Source organism: Thamnophis sirtalis, unplaced genomic scaffold (genome assembly GCF_051295495.1).
Source record: "Thamnophis sirtalis isolate CommonGarterSnake01/CBP01778 unplaced genomic scaffold, rThaSir2_p1.2 scaffold_12, whole genome shotgun sequence".
Classification (NCBI taxonomy): domain Eukaryota; kingdom Metazoa; phylum Chordata; class Lepidosauria; order Squamata; family Natricidae; genus Thamnophis; species Thamnophis sirtalis.
In genome coordinates, this window is record NW_028261392.1 from 10,765,343 (window position 1) to 10,783,746 (window position 18,404).

General features: G+C 41.8%; 1 long non-coding RNA gene across 1 annotated transcript; it reads left to right on the forward strand.

Moving 5' to 3' along the window:
• Nucleotides 1–4,162: 4,162 nt before the first annotated feature.
• Nucleotides 4,163–16,464, forward strand: LOC148043251 (uncharacterized). The gene is made up of 3 exons (XR_015698200.1): nucleotides 4,163–4,248; nucleotides 5,554–5,611; nucleotides 15,870–16,464. It is a non-coding gene; the product is annotated as an uncharacterized LOC148043251 (long non-coding RNA).
• The last annotated feature ends 1,940 nt before the right edge of the window (nucleotides 16,465–18,404 follow it).

Genomic DNA, 18,404 nt, shown 5'->3' on the forward strand with positions numbered 1-18,404 from the left:
GATAGATAGATAGATAGATAGATAGATGATAGACAGACAGACAGACAGACATGGATGGATGGATGGATGGATGGATGGATGGATGGATGGATGGATGGATAGATAGATAGATAGATAGATAGATAGATAGATAGATAGATAGATAGATAGATAGATAGATTTAAGAGCTATTTCCTCCACATTCTTTTAAGAAATCAGGCTAAAAGACATGGACAAGATGCCCATACCTCTCATTGGGTTTTGTGGTAAGTTACAAGTTGTGAAGATTTATCAGTCAAACACAGCACACCACCAGTATATATTAGAGTTTACAAGGTGTGTGACAACTCCCTTGTTAAACAGTCTCAGGCACTCAGCCAAGGAAAGATGATCATTGATTTTGGAACAAAACATGACAGAACATATATATCACTGTCGGTTGTGGACTTTTCTTCCTATATGGACTGACTTCAGGGAGGTTATCATGAGGTCCCTGAAGAAGAGCTGAATCAACTTGAAAAAGGAACTCGAATTGCAAGCACCTTCTGTCTCCAGAAGGAATCATCTGCCATTAGCTTGAACCTGCTGTTATTGCTAAACACGTTGCTGATTCCCTTAGACAGGATGCGAAAGCCAAGTGCCTTAGTCACCACGGCAAGATAGCCATGCTCAGACAGACACAAGGTGTTTGCAAATCAATGCAATACAACCGGTAATTGGGATTTCACCTCTCAGAAGGAAAGGAAAGAAGCTACTAGTTACCAGATTCCTGTTTTCTACCTGCCCAGCATCCTTTGCTGTCTTGCCTTTTCTTCCTGTCTGATTTGCATCTCTCCCCAGGTGATGGAACGTTTATGGTAATTGGAATTTCAAAGTCAAACTTGACTGCAGCTAAAATGAACTCTGGCAGGTGGCATGCATTTTCATGGGCAAATCCTTGACTCCAATTAAGCCAGAAGGATATGTTTTTTTTAATATAATATCCTTCAAAAGATGCCATGGCATCAGGCCCAGGTTACATTTGGTTGTTCTTTATCCCACACAGAAATTGGAGGGCTGTTGTTTATCTTCGATTCTTATCCACAATAAATGAACAAATAATAGTATATCAACATTCCAGTCTTCAGAATATAGAATTCTACATATACTCTGGGTGCCAAATCTTGTCTGGAAAAAAAAAAAGTTTAATGAATACTTTGGTCTTTTTTTAAAAAAGACATTTATTCCCTGGGAAAAAAACTCTTAAAATCACTGAGGAACAAAAACTTCACTTTCTATTTTATGTAACTTTATTGCAGCCAAGAAATTAAAAGGGGGAGGAAAGCTATGGCAAATCTAGATAGCATACCAGAGGTGGGTTCCTACCAGTTCGCACCTATTCGGTAGAACCGGTTCGTCAAATCTACCAAACCGGTTAGAAGAGGTTCCAAAATTTTTTTAAACCCACCACTGCCACACACAGAGAGAGAGAGAAACAGAGAGACAGACAGACTGACATAGAGAGAGAGAGAGAGAGAGAAAAGGAAGAAAGAAAGAAAGAAAGAAAAAAGAAAGAAAAAGAGTGAGAGAGAGATGAAAGAAAAAAAAAGAAAAAAGGGACAGAAAGACAAAAGGAAGGAGAGAGAGAGAGAGAGAGAGAGAGAGAGAGAGAGAGAGAGAGAACAAATGGCCGACAAGCCACTCCCACCAGGTCATATGGCAGGCAAGCCACTCCCACAAAGGAGGCCATGCCCACAGAGTAGTTTCCAAAAAAATTTGAAACCCACCACTGCAGCATACTCAAAAGCAGACATCACCCTGCCAACAAAAGGGCGTATAATCAAGGTGATGGTTGCAATGTATGGCTGTGAAAGTTGGACCATAAGAAAGGCTGAGAGTCAAAGAATTGAGGCCTTTGAACTCTGGTGCTGGAGAAGACTCCTGCGAGCCCCTTGGACTGCAAGGCAATCAAACTGGTCAGTCCTAAAGGAGATCAACTCTGACTGCTCTTTAGAAGGCCAGATCCTGAAGATGAAACTCAATAATTTGGCCATCTAATGAGAAGGAAGGATTCACTGGAGAAGAGCCTAATGCTGGGAACGATTGAGGGCAAAAGAAGGAGGAGACAACAGAGAATGAGGTAGCTGGATGGAGTCACTGAAGCAGTCGGCATGAGCTTAAATGGTTAGAGGACAGGAAGGCCTGGAGGAACTTTGTCCATGTGGTCGCAATGGGTTGGTTACGACTTTTACGAATTTTATTTTGGCAAAAGCAATAATATTTCCAGAACAACTGTCTGATTTTAACATATCTATAGTCCATTTCAATGTATGTGATTAATTCTGAGTATATTATATAAGCACAAAGGAGACATTAAAAACACATCTTCACAGCCCTTAAATGTTTTAGTTTAACTAATTTAGAAGTCTAATAAACTAGTGTCCCAAAAGTAATTAAATTCCATATTTTCCTGTGCATAACTATAAAATGAGTGTAAAAATGCATCTTCCCTATGTGGACAATTTTACTCACTCGGATATTAACTACGTATGAATAACTGCATATGAATAACAATATATGTCAGTTGAACATTGTTTTCCAAGTTGTTTTGAAACAAAATGTAAAGTTCATTATTTTTTAACAATTAATTGAACACTTTTTACCAAGGACTGAAGCCTTCAGGATATCAAGAATGTATGAGAGTCATTAATGTGGCTGAGACTCACACAATAATCCAGAGAAGGAATAATGGATGGAAACTGATCAAGAAGAGATTCAACCTGGGAATAAGGAGGAATTTCCTGACATTGAGAACAATCAACCAATGGAATAGCTTCTGTTCGGAAGTTTGTGGGAGCTTCATCACTTGAGATGTTCAAGAAGAGACTGGACTGCCATTGGTCAGAAATTGTATAGGCTCTCCTGCTTGAGTGGAAGGTTGGACTAGATGACCTATAAGGTCCCTTCCAACTCTGTTAACCTGTAAAAGAAATTTCCATTGCCACAAAATTTTGTCAAGAAAAGGGTGGTGAAGGAGAAGATGTGATTTTTCCTTTCTCACCCCCCACCCCCTAAAAAATCAATCACAGGATACTTAACACAGTTAACTACACCTGGCTAAATGTCAAATGTTAAGGAAATCATGAGATTCAGGCAGTTCAAATGAGTATAAAGATTTATTGCCAGCTTCAGAACCATGGTGGCCTAGTGGTAAGAATGCAATATTGCAGGCTAACTCTATCCACTGCCAGGAGTTCGATTCTGACCAGCTCAAGGTTGACTCAGTCTTCCATGATTCCGAGGTTGGTAAGGACCCAGATTATTGTGGGCAATAGGCTTTGTAAACCACTTAGATAGGTCTCTAAAGTACTTGGAAGTGGTATATAAATCTAAGTGCTATTGTTATTGATATTAAGCTCTCTACAAGAATCTGAACAACTATGATCAATGGAAATGAGCGGGAGATAAGAGAGGCATTCATGGTGGGCTGGATCTCTTGTAGGCATGCAAGGATTCATGACTTATGACACATTTGATCAAGCTGCTCCTTGGATTCAGGCTGCTCCTCCTAATCATAACTCTTAGATTGAGCAAACAACCAATGGAACACCTTGCCTTCAGAAGCTGTGGGAGCTTCATCACTGGAAGCTTTCAAGAAGAGACTGGACTACCATCTGTCAAAAATTATATAGGGTCTGCTGGGGTAAGGGGTTGGACCAGATCAGGAGTCACCAACCTTTTGGACTGCAGGGACCACTAAATTCATACTTTTTAATCCCTTGGACCACTAATATAGATATTTTAAAGATAAATACTATTTTAAAAATGTAAAGGTTCTACTCCCACATGCATGCTACTTGTTCCCAAGTCTAGGGGGCAGTCCTCATCTCCGTTTCAAAGCCAAAAAGCCAGCGCTGTCTGAAGATCTCTCTGTAGTCAAGTGACTGGCATGATTAAATGCCAAACGCGCACGGAACGCTGTTACCTTCCCACCAAAAGTGGTTCCTACTTTTCTACTTGCATTTTTACATGCTTTCAAACTGCTAGGTTGGCAGAAGCTGGGACAAGTCACGGGAGCTCACTCCGTTATGCAGCGCTAGGGATTCGAACCGCCGAACTGCTGACCTTTCTGATATTTAGATATTTCTGTATTTAGTGCAATATAAAAAAAAAATCAAATATTTTTTTTCTGCAGACCACCAACTGCAGAAGCACCAGTGGTCCATGCACCACCACTTGGTGACCACTGGACTAGATGACTTACAAGGTCCCTTTCAACTCTGTTAATCTGTAAGTAAAGATGTTTTGCTTAAAATGCCTCTCCCTATTTAGTCCAGAGACCACATGCATCTGTCTCTTTAAAGATTGATTGATTGATTGATTGATTGATTACATTTATATGCTGCCCGTTTCCCCGAAGGGGACTCAGGGCGGCTCACAATTCAATCAGGGAAGGAGGTACAGGCAGGGGGATAAAAAAGACGAGACATAACAATACAAAATTTAAAAACACACAACAACCATATCATTCGAGAAGGGGGGCAAAAACTCTTTAGCTCCAGGCCTGTTGGAACAGCCAGATTTTAAGGGCTTTGCGGAAGGCCTGGAGGGTGGTGAGGGTTCGAATCTCCATGGGGAGCTCGTTCCAGAGGGTCGGAGCAGCCACAGAGAAGGCTCTCCTCCGGGTAGTCGCCAGTCGGCATTGGCCGGTGGATGGAATTTGGAGGATGCCTAATCTGTGGGATCTGATCGGTCTAGTGGAGGTAATTGGCAGCAGGCGGTCTCTCAAGTACCCAGGTCCAATACCATGAAGGGCTTTATAAGTGACCTAAGGGGTCTATTTGGTTGATATCCCAAAAGCAAAATAACAACATAACAGTCGCAATCAGAATGAAAACGGCACAGTTTTTTTGTTTTTTGGGTTTTTTTTGCACAAGAGCCATTTATCCCAGCTGAGATTTTCTCTAAGAGGATTCTTCTGCAGGTGTTCATTCTTTTTTTTTTAATAAAAAAAAATGCGGGGGCCACCTGCTAAGTTAAACAGTGTGAAATTGCATCTCTTTCTTCCCTGCATGCAAGCAAATGTATCATTTGCATGCATTCAGAACCAAGCAAAAGACGGTGTGTAATTATCAGCAGCCTCCTGCTTAACACCGGGATAGGCAGCATTAGAGAGCTTCGGAGTAACATTTACTCTCTCACTGGTTGCAACCTGACTCAAGAATGGGGGGAAAATTGCACACTTAATTGACAAGCAGCCTGCTGTTCATCTTACATACCTGAGTTTATGGCCTCTTTTGGATAGAATCTCTCACACTAAAGATCCCTCTTGTGCTTTTGGAAAGAACAAGATGTGTGTCTAATTTTTGTTGACTCAGGTTTAATAAAGATAAGCAGCCTTCTCGGCTGTATTATTTTTTTGATAGCATCGGTTACCGTTCTTTTGCAGGCAGTAAAAAACGGGAAAGCACAAAGAAACACATAAGGGGAAAAGAGGACATCCTTTGTAGCATAACTCACTGGCACTCACCTAATTTTAGAAGTTTTGAAGTATGAAGGCTTCCTATTAACTGGTTTATCATTGGCTCTTTGCAGTGGGAGAGCACTGATACTTATAAATAGACCCATCAACACAGGAACAATGACTTTACAGGTAAGCATTTTTTTACTCTGTACTTCAGAACAAGTGTCAGCATTGTTGTAATCTCCAGCTTGATCCATAACAGCCTTTCCAATTGCTCTTGCTTTTACTACTGCTAAAGGACAAAAGTCTGTCAAAGAAAGGAATGGTAATTTTGGATCCTGGGAAGGAAAGCTACGGCAAATATAGACAGCATACTAAAAAGCAGAGACGTCACCCTGCTAACAGGGTGTATAGTCAAGGCTATGGTTTTCCCAGTTGCAATGTATGGCTGTGAAAGTTGGACCATAAGAAAGGCTGAGGGCCAAAGAATTGAGTCTTTTGAAGGACTCAATTGAGTCCTTTGCTGGAGAAGACTCATGTGAGTCCCTTGGACTTTAAGGCGATCAAACCAATCAGTCCTAGAGGAGATCAACCCTGACTGTTCCTTAGATCCTGAAAATGAAAGTCAAATACTTTGGCTACCTAATGAGAAGGAAGGACTCACTGGAGAAGAGCCTAATGCTGGGAAAGACTGAGGGTAAAAGAAGAATGGGACGATGGAGAATGAAGTGGCTGGATGGAGTCACAGTAGCAGTAGGCATGACCTTAAATGGACTCCAGGGGATGGTAGAGGACAAAAAGGCCTGGTAGAACATTGTCCATGGGGTCGGACACTACTTTGCAACTAGCAACAAAATTTTGTATTCTATTAGTAATAGAGGCAAGCTTTCACGATTCCTTGTTCTTTTAAAAAAGGCACCCACTTACTGAAGGCTTCATTCCTTCTTCAGTCTGCCAAGCTCCTTACTCTCATGGTTACATTTTCATAATTTTAACAATAACACTTAGATTTACAGTATATACAGCTTCATAGTGACTTTACAGCCCTCTCTAAATGATTTACAGAGTCAGCATATTGTTCCCCAACAATGTGAGTCCTCATTTTACTGACCTCGGAAGGATGGAAGGCTGAGTCAACTTTGGGCTGGCCAGGATCGAACTCCTGGCAGTGAGAAGAGTCAGCCTGCAACACTGCATTCTAACCACTGCATCACTGTGGTACAATGTTATAAACACATACAATAAGTATGGAAAGGAGGAAGATCTTATTTAGAGATAGGAACAAAAGTTTTGCTAAGGTTGGCAAGACTTATCCGAAGTATCAATCTGTAGGGAAACCAATTGGAGTTGCTTCCTTCCCAATACTTAGAACTGATCTTAATCAATCAACCAATCCATCAACCCCATCCAATTTTGTTTTCAAATCAATGTTATCAATGGCAGTGGCTAAAACAGACACTTACTTGGGATTTCATATAAGTAATTGATGGGATTTGCTAGCCAAAGTATTAAAGAAGCAGATGAATCTGCTTCAGTGAATGCAGCAAGACCATTTATTCCCAAAACCTTTTGCACAGCCAAGATCCTGATTTCATCTTGGGGGGGGGGACTATTGGCCCTGAATGACCACAGCAAGGGATTGTTCAAGGACCTTAGGGCATGATTATCTTTTGAGTTCATTCTTCTGTACAGTTGAAAACGCTAATATGATATTGAAGAAGAACCGGAGAAACATTCGGTGTCATTTTCCTAGAAAATCAGGATAGTCAGAGAGTCTGGTTTATGTCCCAGTGGTGGGATGCTGCCAGTTTAACAACCAGTTCGGTGAGCAAGTACTTTGCACACATGGGGGCTTGGTGCCCATGTGCAATGCTTTAAAATGTAGTATTTCAAAGCTCAGCTGCTTACTTTTGAAGTCAGCAATGGTAAGTAAAACAGCTGGGGTGGGGGAATCAGCTGTGCCGCACTATTGAAATGAGCTGGAAAGCAGGAAATAAAGGACAAGATAGAGCAGGGGCTCAGCTCATTGTTGGAGTGAACTGGTTCGCTCCCAGCTGATTGTCGAAGCTACCAACAATCCCATCCCTGCCTGTTACGTTATGAGTTTCTTGTTAAATGCTGTGGGAAATAAGGAAGCAAGCTTAACTTTTAAACTTTTTTTTAAATGTCTACCAATATTTTGCTTTGTTACTAATAGTGGCCCGTAAAGCTATTTTATCCTGATTCTTTTAAAAGTTGCTTCTGTGGTGACTTTCCCTCACCCACTACTGGTATGTAATCTAAGGTGAAAAGATAAAAAATGTTGCTTTCCTTTTCTGGAAGGGGAAAAAATGTGAAATGTAAGTTTTTAAAGAAGGAAAACAAGATTTGTGTGTTTATTTTTCAGGGAAAGGTCAAGATCAGAGGTGAAATAACCGAATAACAGTTGGAAGGAACCTCGCAGGTCTCCTCATTCAACATCCTGCTTAACCAGTAGATCCTATACAAGTGATGGAGAACCTGTGCATTCATCGGGGCCGCAACCCGGAAGAGGAACTGCCCAGGGGGCATGCGCCCTCCGGAAAATGAACTTTTAGTTTCCGGTGCATGCATGCGCGCCGACAAGCTAGTCTTCCAGGTACTGGGATGCATGCACACACGACGATCAGCTAGCCAGTGTGCATGTTTCCGCTGGAAAATGGAAGACCAGCTGTTCCAGTTTCTAGCACTGCTGCACACATGGAGGCCAACTGACTGTCACACATGCATGACTGCCAGAAACCCGGAAGAGGAATGGGCGATGCTGCATGTGCCAGGTGACATGGCTCCGCGTGCCTCTTCGGCCATGCATGCCATAGGTTCTCCATCATGGTCCTATATCATTCTAGACAAATAGCTGTCCAATCTCTTCTTGAAAACCTCCAGTGGTGGAGCACCAGGTGGGCTCTGGCTGCAGCTACTGCTTGTTTGCGCAGGGCTGAGACACGTGCAAGCACTTGATGCACGCTGTGTGCGCATGCACAGTGCCACAAAAATTGCTCTGCGCATGCGCAGAAGGCAAAAACAAGGTGGCGGTGCCTACGCCGCTGCCGAGGGAACCGGTTCGGGGGCGTGGCAGGCCTGGGTCGCTGCCATTTCCAGCGACCCAGGCTGCCAAACTACTATGGGTTCGGCCGAACTATAGCAATAGCAGTTAGACTTATATACCGCTTCATAGGGCTTTCAGCCCTCTCTAAGCGGTTTACAGAGTCAGCATATCGACCCCACAGCCTGGGTCCTCATTTCACCCACCTCGGAAGGATGGAAGGCTGAGTCAACCTTGAGCCGGTGAGATTAGAACCGCTGAACTGCAGATAACAGTCAGCTGAAGTGGCCTGCAGTACTGCACCCTAACCACTGCGCCACCTCGGCCGAACTGGTAGGAACACACCTCTGTGGAGTACCCACAACTTCTGAAGGCAACTCATTCCACTGCCTAATTGTTCTCACTGTCAGGAAATCTCTCCTTTCTCGGTTGCTTCTCTCCTTAACTGATCTTTTCCTCCATGCTGTGGGGACAAAGTGGTGACATTTGCCCCTATTCCCGATTTTACTTTGCAGTGCTGCATGTCTAGAGATAAATATGCACATCTAACTGAGGTTAATGCTCTGTATCCTTTCTTTTTATCAATCACTTGACAAGTATTTCTTCTTGCACCATTTTTAATTAAAAAGTTCCATTACTAACCTGTCCCACCCTGCAAGGAATATTTACTGCAGGGTGGGAAAATATTTATTTTCCGAAGAAACGGAATTAATCTTTACAGGCGGCGTCTGTGGGGTCATACAGTACAAGCAATGGAAGAGTGGCTAACCGAGATTGATAAACAGGATGGATGCAGAGTGCAATCCTCGCTTGATGCTCCTGCAAAGGTGTGGGAAAGAGCAGAAGTCACACTCTGCAAGAAAGCATGGATGTTGCTTCATCAAACATTTACATGTGCTTCAAAATTATGTAATGATGCCATGTAAATTAAGTCCTGTATATAGGCAACATAGCTTTCTCAAAATTTAGAAAGAGTGCAGAGAAGAGCAACAAAGATGATTAGGGAAATGGAGGCTAAAACATATGAAGAATGTTTGCAAGAATTGGGTAATGTCTAGTCTAGTGAAAAGAAGGACTAGGAGGGACATGATAGCAATGTTTCAATATCTATGAGCCACGGTGGTACAGTGGTTAGAGTGCAGTACTGCAGGCTACGTCTGCTGATTGCTGGCTGACTGCAATTTGGCAGTTTGAATCACACCAGGCTCAAGGTTGACTCAGCCTTCCATCCTTCCGAGGTGGGTAAAATAAGGACTCAAATTGTTGGGGGCAATATGCTCTGCAAAAAGCTTAGATAGGGCTGTAAAGCAGTATATAAGTCTAAGTGCTATTGCTATTGCTATCTAAGGTCTTGCCACAAAGAAGGGGAGGGCAGCTTATTCTCCGAAGCATCTGAAGGCAGGACAAGAAACAATGGATGGAAACCAATCAAGAAGAGAACCAACCTAGAACGAAGAAGAAATTTCTGACAGTTAAAACAATGAATCAGTGGAAGTTGTCTCCAAAAGTTGTGAGTTCTCCAACATTGGAAGTTTTAAAGAAGAGATTTAACAGCCATTTGTCTGAATTGGTATAGGGTTTCCTCCCTGAGCAAGGGGTTGGACTAGAAGACCTCCAAGGTACTTTCCAACAATGTTAAACCAATGTGCACATCTTGTGTCAAACCATGGATCATCTAAAACCTGTTTAGAAAAGTTATTGATTGCTCCAGAGGAATGGCAAAAAAAAAATTGACTGGAGATTGTCCGCTTTTTCTCCTTCAATCTATTTTGGAGGGGGAGAAAAACCATATCCTTACCATTTTAATGATAGGTGTTTCAATCTCCCCTTTTCATTAGATTTTGATTGATTGCTAATTATATATACATTTCCTCTTGAGTAAACTAATGACTCTCTGTGCCCATCACTCAAATAAAAGGAGATTGTTTTAGTTCCAGAAATTGTGATCGTTATTAAAATGCAGTGTTGTTACTATATAGAGACACATTTTCATCTTTTCCAACTTAAGCATTATTCTGGCTTCTATTGTTCTCACTGAAAACCATATATAATTCCAGCAGATTTTTTTATTTTAAAAAAAGCATACCCTAACTGCATGAGTCATTTGTCTTCATGAGAACTAATGCAATAGGGAAATAGTATACTACCAATTAAATGGAAGGTTTTTTTTTCCTTTCTTTTCGGTATTTTGGTCTAGGTCACATTGTGTATTGTGTTATTTGGCTGAATGCTGCAGCCAATTTCTTTATAGGTCTTTGATGGTCTTTGAAAGACCAAAATGGTACAGATGTTAACCTGGCACTTATGTCCAGAACAAGCAATTGAATGTCAGCATTCCAGATAGCATCCAAAATTAAATTAGAGTCCAAAACAACATGCTGCTCCAAATTCCAATTTATTAAGAGAGCCATGCTCTACCAACTGAGCTAGCTGGACCTTGGACTCTTAATTTAATTTTGGATGCTACCTGGATTGCTGACATTAACCCAAATCTGAAGCTTCTTCAATCCCCCCCCCAGTTAAAGTTCATGATCTTGCTCCCACACCCACGAGTCCATCATATGGTTTAATCTTCCACTGCCATGCTGGCAGTTCCACCCATCTAGTTCTGGTCATGTGCAGAGGTGCCAAGACAAAAGATGACCTTGGCTTTCTAGAAAGGAATTTTATTTTGGCCACATAACATTCTACTCCATACTATTCCCCCTCCCATTTCCCCACTATAGAAGTAGCATAGTAGAATAGAAGTGCGGCAGGCCAAAGATCCCAAAAGGAACATGGCTACAGGCCTGACACTGTAATTCTTCTTCTTTTAACGACCCCATAATTTATTTTTATTTATTTATTTTATTTCCCTTTATTTGTATGCTGCCCTTTTCCCTGGGGGGGACTCAGGGCGGCTCACAGTTCAAAAAGGGGGGGGGGAGGAGAAACAATGTTCCAACATGAAGTCAATACAACATATTAAAAAGAAAACACAACAGTCACACAATTCGAGTGGGGTTAGGATCTTAACCCCAGGCCAGCCGGGACAGCCAGATCTTTAAAGCGGCGCGGAAGGATTGGAGGGTGGTGAGGGTCCGAATCTCCATGGGGAGTTCGTTCCAGAGGGTCGGAGCAGCCACCGAGAAGGGTCTCCTCCGGGTAGAGGAGAGACACATAATCTCTTGTGGGGTGGAGTCTGGGTAACTGAATGGAACTATCAGAGTCTTTAATGGCCGCTTGCCCTTCCTGTCGCCAATGCAGAGTTTTGTTCAGCAGATACATTCTCATTGTGCCCAGAGAGAGAAATATCTCCCTCTACCTAGGATCGAACTCACAGCCTCCTGATTATGAGGCGAGAGGTCTGCCTCTAGGCCACCGCGCCACTCCTAACAAGCAACTGTATTTACTGAAAGAAAATGGCAAAATGGTTTTAAATGATGCAGCTTCTCTTGTCCCACTTCCCCAGTCTCAGTCCTAGGTTAAATTAACAGAGGGATAGAATCAAGATCACATGAAGTGTTAGCACCATTTTATAATGCCTTGGTAAGACCACACTAGGAATTCTGCATCGAGTTTGGTCAACACAATATAAAAAAAGATGTTGAGACTCTAGAAAGAGGGCAGAGAAGAGCAACATAGAGGATTAGGAGGCTAAAACATGTGAAGAACAGTTGTAAGAATTGGGTATGTCTAGTTTAATGAAAAGAAGGTGGTGGGATTCAGCCAGTTCGCACCTATTCGGGAGAACCAGTTGGTAACTTTCTAAGTAGTTCAGAGAACCAATTGTTGGAAGAAATCTCCTTTTTTCCCCCCTCACTTTACAGGGCTAATCCTGTAAGGAAGGCAGGAAGGAAACATTCTAGTGTTGTTTCTAGCCTAATCTTTGTTGCCCTGCTTACAGAAACTGCCTCTGCGGTTAACCTTTATTACATTGGAACAGCTAAGACAAATTGCCCATCGATCTGAGTGACCTTGAATTGGCCACGCCCACCCAGTCACATGACCACTGAGCCCCACCTACCCAGATGGTCATTAGGGCAGAGAACCAGTTGTTCAATTATTTGAATCCCACCACTGGACTAGGGATAACATGATAGCAGTCTTCCAATATCTAAAGGGTTGCCACAATGAAGAGAAGGTCAATCTATTCTCCAAATCACTGAAGGTAGAATAAGATAGAAACTAATCAAGAAGAGAACCAACCTAGAACCTAAGGAGAAATTTCCTGGCAGTTAGAACAATTAATCTGTGGAATGACTTGCCTACAGAAATCGAGGGTGCTCCATCACTGAAGGCTTTCAAAAAGATACTGGACAGTCATTTGTTAAAAATTCTGAGAGTCTTCTGTTTGAGCAGTGGGCTGGACTAAAAGACCTCCAAGGTCTCTTCCAATTCTGTTATTCTGTTAAAAGGTGTTGAGTCTCTATAAAAATGTATAATGAAACCTATGCTCCCTTTTTTCCTCCTTTCAGCCTATGTTCTTCACCTTTCCCATTTTCTTGGTCAAGACATGAAGACTGACTTTTCAAAGCAGCTCAGCTGTAATATATCACACTTAAGTCTTTACAATCCTAGCACACTGTAGCTAAGTTGAAGATAAATCCTTTCCAGTCTCTTAAACCTTCAGCCATGTCTTGGCACTCAAACAAAAATCACAACATTCATCCTATTCTCTCTCTCTCTCTCTTTCTCCCAGAGGCCTAGCATCCAAACAGTAAATTAAAAAGTCCTCCCATTTATATATATTTCCCTCTTCCTCAATGTAATGGTTTGATTCATAGAAGAAGAAACCTCATTCTTGGAGGAGAAATCAGTCTCTACGGTATTTAAAGTACAGGGATTTAAAAGTCTCAGCCTTTGCCCTGGGGAACCTGAAGATCTGATCTCATATTGATATTGATGACCAGATCAAGGGGGTGCCATCCTTTTCGGGATGGTCTTAATCCCATATCTTTCTCTAACATTAATCTTGACGCTCACTTTTTCCTTTTCCCCCTGACAAAGTAGGGATGGTGTCAGGCCTGCAAGCCCTCTTTTCTTTTGGACTTCAGGCCTGCCACACTTTCTACCATGGGAAACTGGGAGAGGGGGGATTATGTGGAGCTGGATGATGTGTAGCCATAATAACATTCTTCTTAGAAAGTGAAGGTCGACTTTGTCTCTGCATCTGGTCAGATCTGGATAGGAGGAATCTGTCTTCGCGGCAGTGAAATATTGGAACATGTGATGAACTTGTGGGTGTTGGGGCAGGATCTTGAACTTTCAACTGGGTGGGAAAATTTTCAGATTCAGGTTTTCCCAGATGTGCCAACATGACATCTCTAATAAAGTGGAACTTTGAGGAAACCCAAGCTTCAGAGTTTTATTTCATTGGGGGTGTTTTTTGGAACCCTGACAGATGATTTTATGGACTGATCCAGTGATGGGATACGACCGGTAAGCTCTGGTATGGGCATACCGGTGCCTGTTGGGAGTACAGGTACTGTTCCAGTATAGTGCTCCAGAGGGCCCACCTGCCCGCCCATCGTCCCTACCTGTATTTGAGCCAATCGGGGTTTTCGTGCACCTACACAGAGCGTACGGTGCCTGTGCGATGCTCCACCGAGGAGCTGGAGTGTCGCGGGCAGTAAGTATGAATGTGCATGCTGCACACTTGCTGCACATGTGCATGTGGTGGACCCCGGATCCCGTTGCAGCGTACCAGTTGCAACAGGATCCGGAACCCACCACTGGACTGAGCCTTCAATGGTAGGACTTGTCCTTGAAAAGCAAAATCTGGAAAAAGACATGCAAGAGATGCCCCACTGTGAATCCCTTGGAAGAATCTTCTACTGACTGAGGTTCAGAAACAGAACCATCCTAACTTGAGAGACCATTCCAAAGCCCAACCCCTTATCATTGTTCATGTGGGTCAAAGCAGAAGATGGGGAGAACTTAATTGGTAGACGGATCCCCACCTGATTTGGAGAGTAGGTCATGCTGAAGCCATTCAAAGATTGATTAATGGAATGTGATCTCTATCTGAACATGGGGCAACTCTTTTTGTAGAAACCTAACAAGAAGTGACTACACCTTTAACTGGACTTTCTAGTACCAGTACAACCCTTGTTGACTAACTAATTTTGTCCAAATCTCTTCCAGATAGTTGAGCTTGAAATATAAAGCTTTTCTTGGAACTTTTACAATATTGTGCGACTTGGGATGGGAAGTTAAGCAGAAACAATGGAAAAGATTTAAATAACATAAACTATTATAATAAAGGCATTTTCCCAAGCAAGTAGACCCCAAATAACTCAAAGTTTAATGCTTTTTTTAATGACATATGCACAATAATGTTTTAAATTTAATTCCTAAAATAGAAGGACGTACCCTAAAGGTTAGGTATAAATGCCAGAGTCTCAAATCTCCAGGTGATAGCACGAGTAATTAGCGTTTCATCCAAACAGAGCAAATTAAAATGTGATACAGAAGATGTAATGCCTTAATATAACCATTGAATTTCCTCTTTGGCAATGGCAATAAGTAAGTGATACTGGCAATCAGTAAAACACCAGGGCTGTATAAATCCCATTGACGTCATGCATAACTTGGTGCAGAATCTCATCATAAAGAGTGTGATTTTCTTCTTGCATTATCTTTCTGTAATTCAGTAATGTGAATACCTGAGTTTTGTAGAGTGTTCCTGGGGGTGTGGGCCCCCCAAAATGAGCAAAAATGGCCCATTTTTTGAGAAGCTTATAGAGTACTCCTGCGGGTTGAGGGGCAAAATTGAGCAAAAGCCACCCCATTTTTTGCTCATTTCTGCCCTCCCCAGCTCCCAGGAGCTCTCTGAAAGCCTTCTAAAAGCTGTGCATGGCCAGTTTGGTGAAGGGTTTCAGGAGGCAAAAAAAATTGCTGTGTTCAGTGTATAAGACGCACCCAGATTTTCAGCCTCTTTTTTGAGGGAAAAAGGCACATCTTATACTCCGAAAAATACGGTAGATCTAACATTTTTTTAAAAAAAATATCCATAGAATTAAGCACAGATATTCTAATAGGCCCAAGAGTTGGGTGGCCATCAAAATCAATGTATACATTTATAAACCAAACCAATAAAAGAAAGCATCTCAAAGAATACATTCTTGAAATAAATAATTCAGGTCTTGGAATAATGTGCCCTGGGAATATCTGAACTGATTTTAAAGCAGAGTTGAATGAGTTTTTTTTTTTTAAAGAAAAGAAAAAAAGGAAAATATTTATCTGATCTTTTGTGCCATTGCTGTTGTTTTCAGCCATAATTCTGCAGCCTAATGAAATCCACCAGGCGTTTTCCCGTTGACTTGAAATAAGAATTCTTTTATAGCCAGAGAAATTCATTGATTCCATTTAATTATTTACTTGCACATTTTTCTTTTGCAGGGAATGCTGGGAGAGCTGGCTTTACAATGCACTTCAGCACAGCATGGAAGGAAACACTGCTGGGTACAAAGCTGGGCACTGTTTGGTGCAAATAACCTCAATGAGATTTCAACCAAGCAATGCTAACGGTTCAAAATCCTTAAAATCCAAAGCATGCTTTTAGAACTCAGCAGCTCAGAAAAAAGCGATGAAGCATGATTTATTCATACACACACACACACACACACACACACACACACACACACACACACACACAAACACATATACTGGCACACATACGCATGGACCACAAATCCTATGCCATGTGGATGAGAGGAAAAAAAAAACATCAAGCACCAATTGACAGGCAACTCATTCTCTTCGTTGACATCTGAATCGGAAAGCATAATCAGTCATTTTATAAAGTGGAGAAGGTACCGGGAGCCAAACTGAGATGAAAAGTGACGTCCAGTGTGAAAACAATAACAAGAAAACAAGGACATTTCTTTTTCAAGCGGGGAAGCAAAACAAAAATGAAGAGAAACATGGGGTGCTGGTGAGGATGCACACAATTTGGGGGTATTAAAAATTTCCCAAGAAATTGAAATCTGTTAATAAAAATACAATTTTAATCTGTCTGTCTGTTTATCTACCTACCTACCAACTTACCTTCCTACCCAGCTTTCCTTCCCCCCCTCTCTTCCTCCTCCCTCCCTTCTTGTCTGTATGTCTGTCTGTCTGTCATCTATCAATCTATATCTGTCTACCTACCTACCTGTTCTGACCTCCCTCGTTCCACACCAAAGCACACTCCGAGTCAGAGATAAATTATGGCATTTAATTAACAGACAAACAGGTCCTTGGCAGCAACCCAGCACAGACAAGCTTGGGCAGCAATAAACACAGATAAGGCTTGGCAGCAATCCAGCCTGCCAAGCTCACACAAAGTTCTCCGACATTCGATTCTGTGTTGACTTCTGCAAAGAGGGGCGTGTGCACAAGTAGCTTTTTATAGTCTGGAGAGGAGCCTAATGACCACCAGCTGAGTACAATCACCTCCTGTAATTGCGTAATTGTTCCTGATGCCTATTAGCTCTTCGATGGCATGCATCCAGGAATAACTCGCTACTGGCTTCCTGCTCACTCTCCCTTGACTCCTCCCCACTGGTCCAAGGCTCAGGTGCCTCCTGGTGGCCAAACAGCCTCTCTGCGCTCTGCTCGGAGTCGGAACCCTGTCCAGGGTCCTCCACATCCTCCAGAGCCGACTCGTAGGGCCCCTCGCTGTCGGAGTCTGGTGGCAGCTCCAACGGCTCCTGCTGGGCCACAACACCTACCTATCTGGCTATCTACCTACCTACCTACCTACCTACCTACCTACCTACCTATCTATCATCTATCTATCTATCTATCTATCTATCTATCTATCATCTGTCTGTCTGTCTGTCTGTCTGTCTCTCTCTCTCTCTCTTTGTATGTCCAATTTATTTTCTGTCCATCTAATGGTTCTGATATCTCTATGCACATGAAGATATTTGGACAGCACCTTTGTCCCATTTAAGATATTTCCCCTTTCTTCTAAAATCCCATATGGCACAGCTATTACTGTTGAGCAAGAAAGAGATCTGTTGAGCAAAATGTCAGATGGGTGGCTGCTATCATGTAATCACTTAATCGGTTCCTCTTGACATTTCTTGACACATAGACACACACACACACAGAGCGATGAACTGCCTTCTGCTCATACTGTTTTTGAAGTACTATTGAGGCAGGAACTGCTTAGCTTGGCGAACGAAACAGAAGAGGAAAAACGATTTACCATTGAAAAAAAATATCTCTTTGGTAACTACACATTCCCATTAAAATAAAGAAAAAAGTAATTTAAAGAAATTGAGCATAATATCCTCAGGCTATCCCTGTTCATTAAAGAGAATAACTGGTGGGTTATGTTGATAGTTACAATTTACCAATGAAGGACCTGCAAATATTTTATTTTATTTTTGTTCTTTTAAAATCAAAGCAATACAAGTGTTCTTTCCCAAGAAGAATTTTTTCCCCACATACTCAAGGAATGAGAACAATATAACGAGTAAATCATGACTTGAATGTAATTAACCCACATGATTTAATTCAGCTCATTTTAATGAAATATACAAAATCCAACTTCTTATAAAAATGCTTAAATAACTGGTCATTACTAAGGGAAAAAAATTATATTCCAAACTCCAGGAATTTTAAACAGGTGTAACACAGACACTGCAAATTACTATTGTAAATTCAACTCATTTCACACAAGATGATAGTTTTTCCTATAAATCTCCTCAGGGAAAATAAAATATTTTTTTATTCTTAAATATGATCTTTTAAATTTTAATTTTATTGTTTATCTGACAGAAATGTATTTTCCAGAACTATAGCAGCAATAGCACTGAGACTTATATACCACTTTACAGTGCTTTACAGCTCTCTCTAAGCAGTTTACAGAGTCAGCCTCTTGCCCCCAACAATCTGGGTCCTCATTTTACCCACCTCAGAAGGATGAAAGGCTGAGTCAACCTT